At 37.3% G+C, this 10339-nt stretch overlaps 1 long non-coding RNA gene across 1 annotated transcript; it reads left to right on the top strand.

Moving 5' to 3' along the window:
- Positions 1-6: 6 nt before the first annotated feature.
- LOC307112066 lies at positions 7-9575 on the top strand. Its single transcript, XR_013814669.1, has 3 exons — positions 7-54; positions 7921-8037; positions 9442-9575. It is a non-coding gene; the product is annotated as an uncharacterized lncRNA (long non-coding RNA).
- Positions 9576-10339: the final 764 nt, after the last annotated feature.

The raw sequence follows: 10339 nt of genomic DNA, 5'->3' as shown, positions 1-10339 counted from the left end.
CTCTCCACGTTCCCTCTTCCGAGAAGTGCGTGGGAGCCAAGGCTTGGAAACGAGGTAAGGAGGTTCCTCCAGGGACCCGGCCTCCAGCCCAAAGGGCTTTGAACCCAACTAAGTGCCAACCATTTGCAAATGTGCAGGCCCAGAAGCGTTACTAATTAAAGGGTTGTTTACCAGTAAGACTTGCTGATTGGCTCTGCAGTCTTGGCCTCTTGAAGCTCCAAGCGGGTCTTGAACCTTTGATGCATAGATAGAAAAAATAATAATAATAATAACTAAAACTAAAATTAGGAACTTTTCAAGGGCAAAAACAAAGTTATTCATTTAAGTAAGCGTTTAAGTAACCAATAACATCAAATCAACCATTAGAGGGGTGTCCATGGTCAAGGTGCTTGGAGTCCCAGAATGTCTTCGAACAACATTATATATTTACATAAAAAGAGACATAATATATGCACAGTTACGGAACTTTTAAAAATTTTAATATGTGGTCATAATTTCATCTAAAACTATAAAGTCCTTTCTTTACAGCTGCATAGTATTCTATAACCTACCATTCAATCCATTTTTATTCCCCTTGTGTATACACACAGTATCTTACATGGATGCATAAATGTGATCATTAGTGTGCAGTTTTTTTTTCTTCTTTTCTCCCTCCCTGATGTGGGTGTACTGTGCCATTTTTCTCTTCTACAAATGGCGGAAATAAAAATCTTTGTTTCTTTAGAACTTGGTTTTAATGACTATTCCAATGGGTAGACTCCAGCAGAATTGCTAAATGAAAATTTATATACTTTGATTTGACCAATTCACAATTGCTAGATGAAATTCAATTTTTTAAACTTATCAACAATTTTGTAATGAACACACTTGCACATATATGTTTAACCCATCTCATTTCCTTTGAATAAATTCATTCTCGAAGGGAGAGGTAAAATTACTGAACCCTTTTTTTTTTTTTTAATCCTCACCCGAGGACATATTTATTGACGTAAGAGAGAGGATGTGAGAGAGAAATATCAATGTGTTGCCCCCCCCACCCACGTGCCTGGAGGGGGATCAAACCGCAATCTTTTTGATATACTGGACAACGCTCCAGCGACAACTCTCCAACTGTTCTGGGCAGCAAAAGGGCACCAGGTGTCTGACTGTTACCGTCAGACCAAACCTGAGTTCAGCAACCTTGGTACTAGGGGGTTCTGGTTAGGAAAGAATTCATTGCCAAGACCCAAACTATAACAGAATATTTATTTGGTAAATCACAGAGGTAGAAAAAGTAATACCTAGAAGAAATGGGCTTAGGAAACAAGTTATAGAGGTAAAGGAAGGGCCTTGGAGCTTGGGAGTGAGGGAGCTAATGGTAACGCCTGGGGCAGGGAGGATGAGGGGGAAGGGAAAGGGAAAGGCACCGTGTGCTCCCAGGAGCACTGGGTCTTCTGTCCTCAGTGTTTTAAGGGTGAAGATTTTAGAGGAGGTCCCAGGGGAAGATCTCAATAGAATATTCAGCAGTTTTCCAGGTGTGTCCTTTCAGAGTTGTGGTCTCCACTGATTTATTGGTCAGCACAGGACAGGGGTCATTATTCAATGCAGCTGGTCCTGAGGTCAGCCAGGTGTAGATTGTCTGGTTTTGCTGCTTCTCTGGGCCTGGAGCTGAAACACAGCTGAGGCCGAGATGTTATCTCTAGGGAGGAAAGGTGAAGGGGTCCAAACCTCAGGGCCAGGGACATGCTAGGGGAGAGAAAGTCACCCTGGGAGAGAAGTCCCCCCCACTTCCAATTGTCCTTTGCTAGGTTCCTGGGGCTTTCCACCCTGATAACCTCCTGTACCTGGCCCATAGTTCATGTTCTGCTCATGTCTGTCTAACTGCCTACCACACAACCAACTGAGCCACCTGGCCACGGCTGAACCTATTTTTTAAAATACGTTTTTATTGATTTTTAGAGAGAGAGGAAAAGGGAGAGATAGAAGCAACCATAGGCTGCCTCCTGCATGCCCCCTACTGAAGATGGAGCTCAAAACCCCGGCATGTGCCCTGACCCGGAATCAAACCAGCAATCTCTTGGTGCATGGGTCTACGTTCAACCACTGAACCTTACTGGCTGGGCTGAACCTATTTTTAAAATCGTTTTAATGTGTTTTTGCCAATCTACTAGGTTAAAAATGATGCATAATTTTAATTTGCATATTTTAAATTTGAAATTGAGCTCTAGTTCATGTTGATTAGACTTTGTGTTTCTTCCTGTGTTATCTTTTTATCATTTATTTGATCATTTCTTACTGGGATGTTCTTTTTTTTTTACCTTACTGATTTGTAAGAGCTTATTACACATTATTATAAGAATTTTAACCCATTGACACATGTGACAATGACATGTTTGTCATTTGTCTTTTTTTTTAAATATATTTTATTGATTTTTTATAGAGAGGAAGAGAGAGGGATAGAGAGTTAGAAACATCGATGAGAGAGAAACATCGATCAGCTGCCTCCTGCACACCCCCCACTGGGGATGTGCCCGCAACCAAGGTACATGCCCTTGACAGGAATCGAACCTGGGACCCTTGAGGCCGCAGGCCGACGCTCTATCCACTGAGCCAAACCGGTTTCGGCTGTCATTTGTCTTTTAGTTCATTATGTCTTTTGCCATAGAGAAGTTTTATATTTTCCATGCCTACTTTAAATGGGAGGTAATGTGTTAATTATTTTCCTTAGTGGATAGCCATGTTCCAAACACCATTTGCTTGAAATCAGTGTGGTAATGTGTTGTAATTTTTCTATTACTGAGAAGAGGTAAAAGGAAAGAGGGACCTCATCATCCTTAGAGTAAAATATTGTGATATCAGAGTTGGATTACTCTGGTGTATTGCTCTGTTTTTCTGTTTCCTAAACGAGCCTAAAATAGAAATTTCACTTTGTTGTGAGAATCTCCTCTTTTCATAAAGAAGTTGCTTGTATGGTTCCTAATGAGCCTGGAGACTATTGGAAACAAAGTGCTATTCAGCTGGATTGGCATTATGTGGCATGGGAGTCCTTATCTGCAGTCTCTTCAAAGCTTCCCAATTCCACTCGATGCAGATGATAACTGGGATGCACAGCGCTCCTTTCGTTTATTTTCTCACCCTTGTCCCTGAATGTGAACAATGTGGATTCCCTCGGGCCTGTAAATTCTCTCCTTTATTTCAAAACATCTCATTATTTCAACTGAAGGCTTTTCTTTTTATTCACTACCTAGGATTCTTATAACCAGGGTGCTTATACAGGTTTAATACAATATACTCAATATGCTCATCATGAAATAAACAAAAATTCAAAAGAACAGTGCATACACTCTTAGGACAATGCATGTCATACACTGCGTTAAGAGTAAGAAGATGAGGCGGGTGGTGAGTGGGTGTTGTATATTTTACCATAGGACACTCTGCTCTGTCAGGTAGTGTTTCTACATGTTTTGTGGTAGTGCGGGCATAGTCATTTCTTGAAAAATCATGACATCTCATTTTGGCAATGTTATTGCTTTTTATCTACTACATAGCAAAAAAATTTCATATTGAAGATATGCGTTGTAACAGAAGGACTAAAATAGATAACATATAGACACAGACACACAAATAAACATATATCTTTACACACACACACACACACACACACATCTGTGCTTTTACCATAGAGTTGATAGATTTAATTAGAGAACACATATAAAAAATACTTGAGGCCATGTGTGGTAGTTAATAAACACTCAATGCATATTAGCTATTATTATTATAGGTAATCTAGGTGGGTTGTTGTTTTGTTTTTACCACCTTGCAGCATGGATATAAGAAACCATTCTCTTTGTTTTGCCTCTCTTCTTTCATTGGCAAGTTGTTTGTGTTCTTTACTGCAGTCCTCCTTAAGTCTCCTGTTTCTCCCCATCTCCTGTCTGAGAACTGAGCCTCTGCCATACTAACGGGTTAAAAGCTCAGTCTTAATGAGAGGAGTGCATTCCTGCAGGTTGTTCAGCTACCATATGAGTAACAATTACTCCCATTTCTGTAGTACTTTATAATTTACAAAGGGATTTATATCTTTTTGACTCAGTGCAACCTTGAGAGCTAAGTGAAGATGTTTTTAAGGTGGTTTTCCATCTGATAAATGGTATACTGTTTTGCTAGGACCGCTGTAACCAACTACCATAAACTGGGTAGCTGAAACAACAAAATATTATTTTCTCTCCGTTGTGGAGACTGAGAAGTCTGAGATCAAGGTGCCAGCAGGGTTGGCTTCTTCTAAGGCCCCTCTCGTTGTCGTCTAGATGCCACCTTCTTGCTGTGCCCATAAGGTCTTCCATCTTCACCCATCCATATTCAAATACTTTTCCAGAAGGATATCAGTCAAAGGAGATCAGAATATGATACCCTCAAATATGCCACTTTGGCATATCAATTGTTTTCAGCTGAAGGCAACTGAGGGACAGCAGGCGCAGGAAGAGCTCTCTGCTATCTGCGTGAAAGCAGGGCATAAATCTCCTATGAAAAAAGCACAGTCCCTATTCCAGGGAGAGAGGATAGGAGAGCACTCCTATCTCTGGAGAAGACGAGTCAATGCTGAGGTGAGTCTGCATGAACAGACCTTACAAAAGTAATCTTATCTTCCATTGGAGGATATCTTAACCCACCCCCGTGTATTTCCTAGTCACTCTTGTAGTTTACCAGCTCTAGAAGCCCAAATCCCCTTTCCTTTGCTACTCACTTCTCCACAATTTATCACCCTTTATTAAAATAGTATGTAAGCCCCCAAGTCTGTCTGCTCTTTGACATTTTCACTTCTTTTTTGTGAAGCCCATACACATAAAACTTTAAAATATTAATACAATATTTAATTTGTCTTTTGTCAGTTTAATTCACAGGTCCTGGTGAATTAAAGGCCTCAGTTAAACCTAAGAGGATAGAGGAAGTTTTTTTCCCTTCCCTACATAGTCATATTGGGTTAGAGCCCCCACTAAAGGCTTCATTTTAACTGAATTACCCCGTTAAAGGCCCTATCTCCAAATACAGTCAAACTCTTAGGTACTAGGGGTTCGTTCTTGGGCATATTAATTTGGAGGGGGAACACAATTCAGCCCATAACAGATGGGAAAACTGAGACTGTATGGGGTCAAATTTCTTGCCCAGGGTCAGAGCCAAAATAGGGCTTGCACTTCCCTGTATTTGAGACTTAAGCAACAAGGTAACTTCCCATTTCCACTTTATATTATATCACAGAACATTTTCCATTTCAAATCAAGACATTTCTACATGATCCTTTTTTAAAAAAATTAAAAATATGGAGTGCTTCACGAATGTGCATGTCATCCTTGAGCAGGGGCCATGCTAATCTTCTCTGTATAGTTCCAATTTTAGTCTATGTGCTGCCAAAGCAAGCACTACATGAGCCTTTTTAATGTTACCTAGTACCTTAGCTCAGGCTGCTATATTCAGAACACTATAGACTGGTGGCTTATACACAACAGAAATTCATTTTCACAGTTCTGGAGGCTGGGAAACTGAAGACCAAGGAGTCAGCAGATTGACGGTAGTGTCTGGCGAGAGCCGGCTTCCTTGTTCCCAGATGGCATCTCTCTGTGTCTTCAGAGGCAGAAAGGGTAGGGGAGCTCTCCAGGGTCCCTTTTATAAGGGCACTAATTCCATTATGAGGGCTCCACCCTCATGGCGTAATCACCTGCCGAAGGCCTCACCCCCTAATACCACCACATTGGGGGCTAGGATTTCAACATATACATTTTATGGGGACACAAACTATTTAGTTTTATAGAGCACCTACTTTCCCATGGTGTGAACACAGCACAATTTACTTAAATAAGCCTGTATTGATCTAGACCAGGGGTCCTCAAACTTTTTAAACAGTGGGCCAGTTCACTGTCCCTCAGACCGTTGGAGGGCCGGACTATAGTTTAAAAAAAAAAACTATGAACAAATTCCTATGCACACTGCACATATCTTACTTTGAAGTAAAAAAACAAAACGGCAAAAACTCCCGCATGTGGCCCGCGGGCCGTAGTTTGAGGACGCCTGATCTAGACTGTTTCTTGTACTATTTTAAAAATAATTTTACAGTGAGCACTCTTGTAACTAAATCTTTGCACCTAATCTTTAACCTTCCTAAAAGTAGAATTGCTAAATTGCACAGTATGCAGTTTTTAAAGACATTTGTATCTATGTAGTTTTTTAAAGAGAAAGTATTGTGCATCCTGCAATAATCATGCTTAAATGTATTCTTTTTATTATTTTTACATCCATGTGTCTACATATGTATACACATGCACAAATATATCTCTGATACTTTGGAGATTGCTGATTTAATCAAGGGAGATTAGAGAAATGATTTCAAGTTCTTCAAGAAGCAGAATCTTTAATTTCACAAATGTGTTTAAAAGGCCAACACAATGCTTGGCTCAAAGAGACCCACAATGAACATTTAATGAATATGTGAATGATGATCTCACAGTGTCTCATATTTGCCTAAAAGTAATCCATTTCCCTTTTCTGCTTCTGGGGAGAGAGTAAAGGTTTGAGTGCTGGCAGAGCAGATTTTTTTTAACTTTAACAAAACATGCTTGCATTTTAGATCAGATGGCTTACAGTTATTATTAGCAATAGGCCTAAAAATACTGATGCAATAGAAGTGTCATTTTCATATGTAATTTATGGAGAATATAAAACATGACTAATCAACTATCTAATTGCTACTCCAAAGTCAGCTTTCAAGTAAAGAGAGAAAAAAAGTCACTATGAATTGCTTTTATTCTGGTTATAGCAAGACTTTTTAGAAGTTCTAAATTATAGGTTCTTTGCAAATATTCTTACTTGATTATTTGGTTTATATAACAGCAAAGGGATGGAGAAAATTTCCATGAGTTGGCAAGTAAATAATTACCTGCCATATCTTCAAGTTTTACAATGAACTTTTAGATTTTTATTGCATTTGCAGATATAGCACCAGAGAATTTCCATTCTCTTTTCAATGTCTTTTGTTTTCTAATCCTCATAACTTATAAAATATTCAGCAGCTTGATTTATATTAGTAGGAAAGAAATAATAAAAGTACAGTAACCTTTCAAATCATGACTAAATACATTCATTCGATGTAAAATGGCATGACTTAAAATCATTTCTTTATTCATTGAGTGCTTACTATGTGCCAAGCACTATGCCAGATACTGAAATAAAGAGCTCTAGATATAGTACATTCAAGTTTGCTTATTCATTTCATCTCTAAATAGTCAGTCTCTTTTGTGAAGTATTTCTTCTTTTTATTTCACCTCCCTTTCTTTGTTATATTTTTCATTGTTTTATTTGTGTAGGTGTAGAAAATTTTCCTGTTTTACTTTCTTCTCTTTCCTTCTACCTTTTATTACCTACTAAGTTGACTCTTGCATTTGTCTTTAATTATATTTTCTCACCTATTTCCCGGGGTTTTTTTCTCCTTTTCACTAATATATTGGTGACTTTGGAGAGGATAATGAATTTGTAGAACATGTTTGTGTGTACTTTAAATCTGCTTTTAGTTCTCTTAAAAGCATCTATAGTCTAAATTAATGGCCTCTAATTTTTTTTGGCTAGATACTTCATCAGTAAAAAAACGTTTTGAATATTCCCCTTAATATGTGAAGGTATACTTACTAACAAACTATTTACATGTACATATACATATATGAATAAAATAATTGTATAATATACAATTAAAAAACAAAACTCAAAATTTGAAATTAACAAAGAATAAGATAAAAATGCATAGGTTGAAATTCTAATACTTTTTCCTGAGTGCCAATGAATCGTTTTGTGCACCCCTCTGGAGGCCACTAGTTTGGGCTTGATAAACTTGATAGTTTGGGCTTCTGGCATAGTAAGGAAGCCAGTGAGTCTCTAATTTGCTCTAGTTTCTTTTAGAATATTCCAGGAGAAAGAGTAAAGAAAATTTCAAGATTCATATATGGAGCCCAGGACATTGAGGTCAAGACTCTCAAACAAAACAGGATGACAAAGCCTCTTCTACCTTCAGAAGAGGTGAGACAATCCTGACTGAGAACCATCCTGATATGGGAGGCAGTAGAGAACTGGGCTTAAAAATGGAAGATTTTTTTAAAGGATTGCAGGAAAACACTCTTTAATTTATTTACTTTAAAATTTTATCTTCATTGCTTTTTCTGTTGGAGAAGTATTATATGTACACTAGAGGCCCGGTGCACAAAATTCTTGCACTGTGTGGGGGGTGGGGGGGGAGGGGTCCCTCAGACTGGCCTGTGCCCTCTCACAGTCTGGGACCCCTCGCTCCTTACCACCCGCCTGCTTGCTGCTCCTTACTGTTCGGCTCGCTCCTCCTTAGTGCTGCCAAGGAGGCAGGAGAGGCTCCCACCACTGCTGCTGCACTCGCCAGCCATGAGCCTGGCTTCTGGCTGAGCAGCACTCCCCCTTACCACCAGGGGGCAGTCCTGCATTGAGCGTCTGCCCCGTGGTGGTCAGTGCGCATCATAGTGACCAGTCATTCTGGTCGTTCCGTCGTAATGGTTGCTTAGGCTTTCATTATATAGAATGTGAGAAACTAAAACATCATAGAACATACACAATGAAGAAAGCAAAAGTCTCCTATTTTGATTACCAACAAAGAAAACCACTGTAATTGTGTGGTTATTGGCTTCCAGATTACTTTAAATGCACTATTAACAAATATTATCTTACTTAACAAAAATGAAGCCATTCCCATTTATACAACTTGTTTTTACCTCATTTTCCAATAATATTTTCAATAGTAATACAAAATTGTTCTTTTAAATTGAGGCATGATAATTATATAGAAATACCTTTATTTAATATCTTATTCTTGTGCATTTCCAATATTTTGCTCTTAGAAACAATGCTACAGTAAACATCAGTGTACATTTATATTTTCATTCTTGCTAGAGTTGTTTCTTAAAAGAGAAGTGAAATTCTGAGTGTAGAGATATGAAATATTTTGGGAACTATAAAATTTTCCAGCAGTGTTACTAAATTGCCTTCCAAATCCAGTACCCACTCATACTCTTACCAAAAGATTGTGTTTATTTTTTTTACACCTTTTCAGTACTAAAAACTATGTGTTTTAATCTTTTTTACATCTGAAATGTAAAAAATATTTAATCGTTTTAATTTACCTAGGTTTTATTGTCAATGAGATTGAGGATTCTTTCATATAATAATTGAGCACTTATAATTGTGAGAAAATGTGTGTTTTTTCTGTTTCTCTTTTTAACTTTTTACTATACAAATTTGTAAATATACACAAAAGAAGCACCATGCTTCAACAATTATCAACATTTTTGCAAAACCCAGGCATCATGTCATTTTATATAGGAGTGATTTTAAGTAAGATTGGAAGATGTCATTTAGTGCCCTTTGACCCATGCACTCACCTCTAATTCCTTGGCTAACCAGAGAAAAGTGTAAACTAAAAGAGCAACAACAGCCAACCCTAGGCGACTTATAACAGTGAAAACATAGTTGCTGATTCAGGCCACCAGATGGCAGACCACAGAAAAAAAGAAAAAGGAGAAGAAATCTACACCTACCAAGACCCAGCTTCATGATGGCCCAGATAGATGTCTTTTTTTTTTTTTTTTTTCCAGATAGATGTCTTAAGGAACTTGGTTTCCTATTAGTATCAGGGGATGGGGATGAAAAGGGGAGGTTAGTCAAAGGCATTGTTTTTAACCATAGTAATATTTTAATTATATAATAGTAATATAGTTTATAATCTGATGTATTTTATTTTCAAATAAAATATATTTTATGTATTTTTGTTTTTTTTTCCTATGAATTTAGGCCTCAAAAAATAATGTTTTAATTAGAATTGCATCAAACCTATAAGTTAATTTGAAAAATATCAAGATCCTTATGATATTTATTTTTCCCATGAAAGAACATGATATGTTCCCCATTTTCTTAAGTCTTCATTTTAGATGTCTCAGTTATAAAGATCATAGATGTCGCTCATTAAGAATTTTACTTGGGAATGGGTTTATTTTACAGATATTCAAACAGAATTTTGACGATTTTACAGAAATATATTGATCTTTGCAGAGTTAATCTCTGTATTTTTTATTAAGAAATAACTATGAATTACTTCTTTTTAATTTTCTTGCTATGCAATTATATAATCTGAAAAAGATCATAACATTCTTGTATTTGCCTTTCCATTGTTTATTGCTCTTATTTCTTTTTCATACTTCATTACATTGGCTAATGACATAAAAATATAAAATAATGATAAATAATATATCTTTGCTATATCTAATTTACTTTTATTTGGAATGCTCATCGTGTTTATTTTAAT

This window comes from Cnephaeus nilssonii (genome assembly GCF_951640355.1).
Source record: "Cnephaeus nilssonii genome assembly, chromosome: 15".
Taxonomy (NCBI): domain Eukaryota; kingdom Metazoa; phylum Chordata; class Mammalia; order Chiroptera; family Vespertilionidae; genus Cnephaeus; species Cnephaeus nilssonii.
This window is presented reverse-complemented; position numbering and strand designations above follow the sequence as displayed.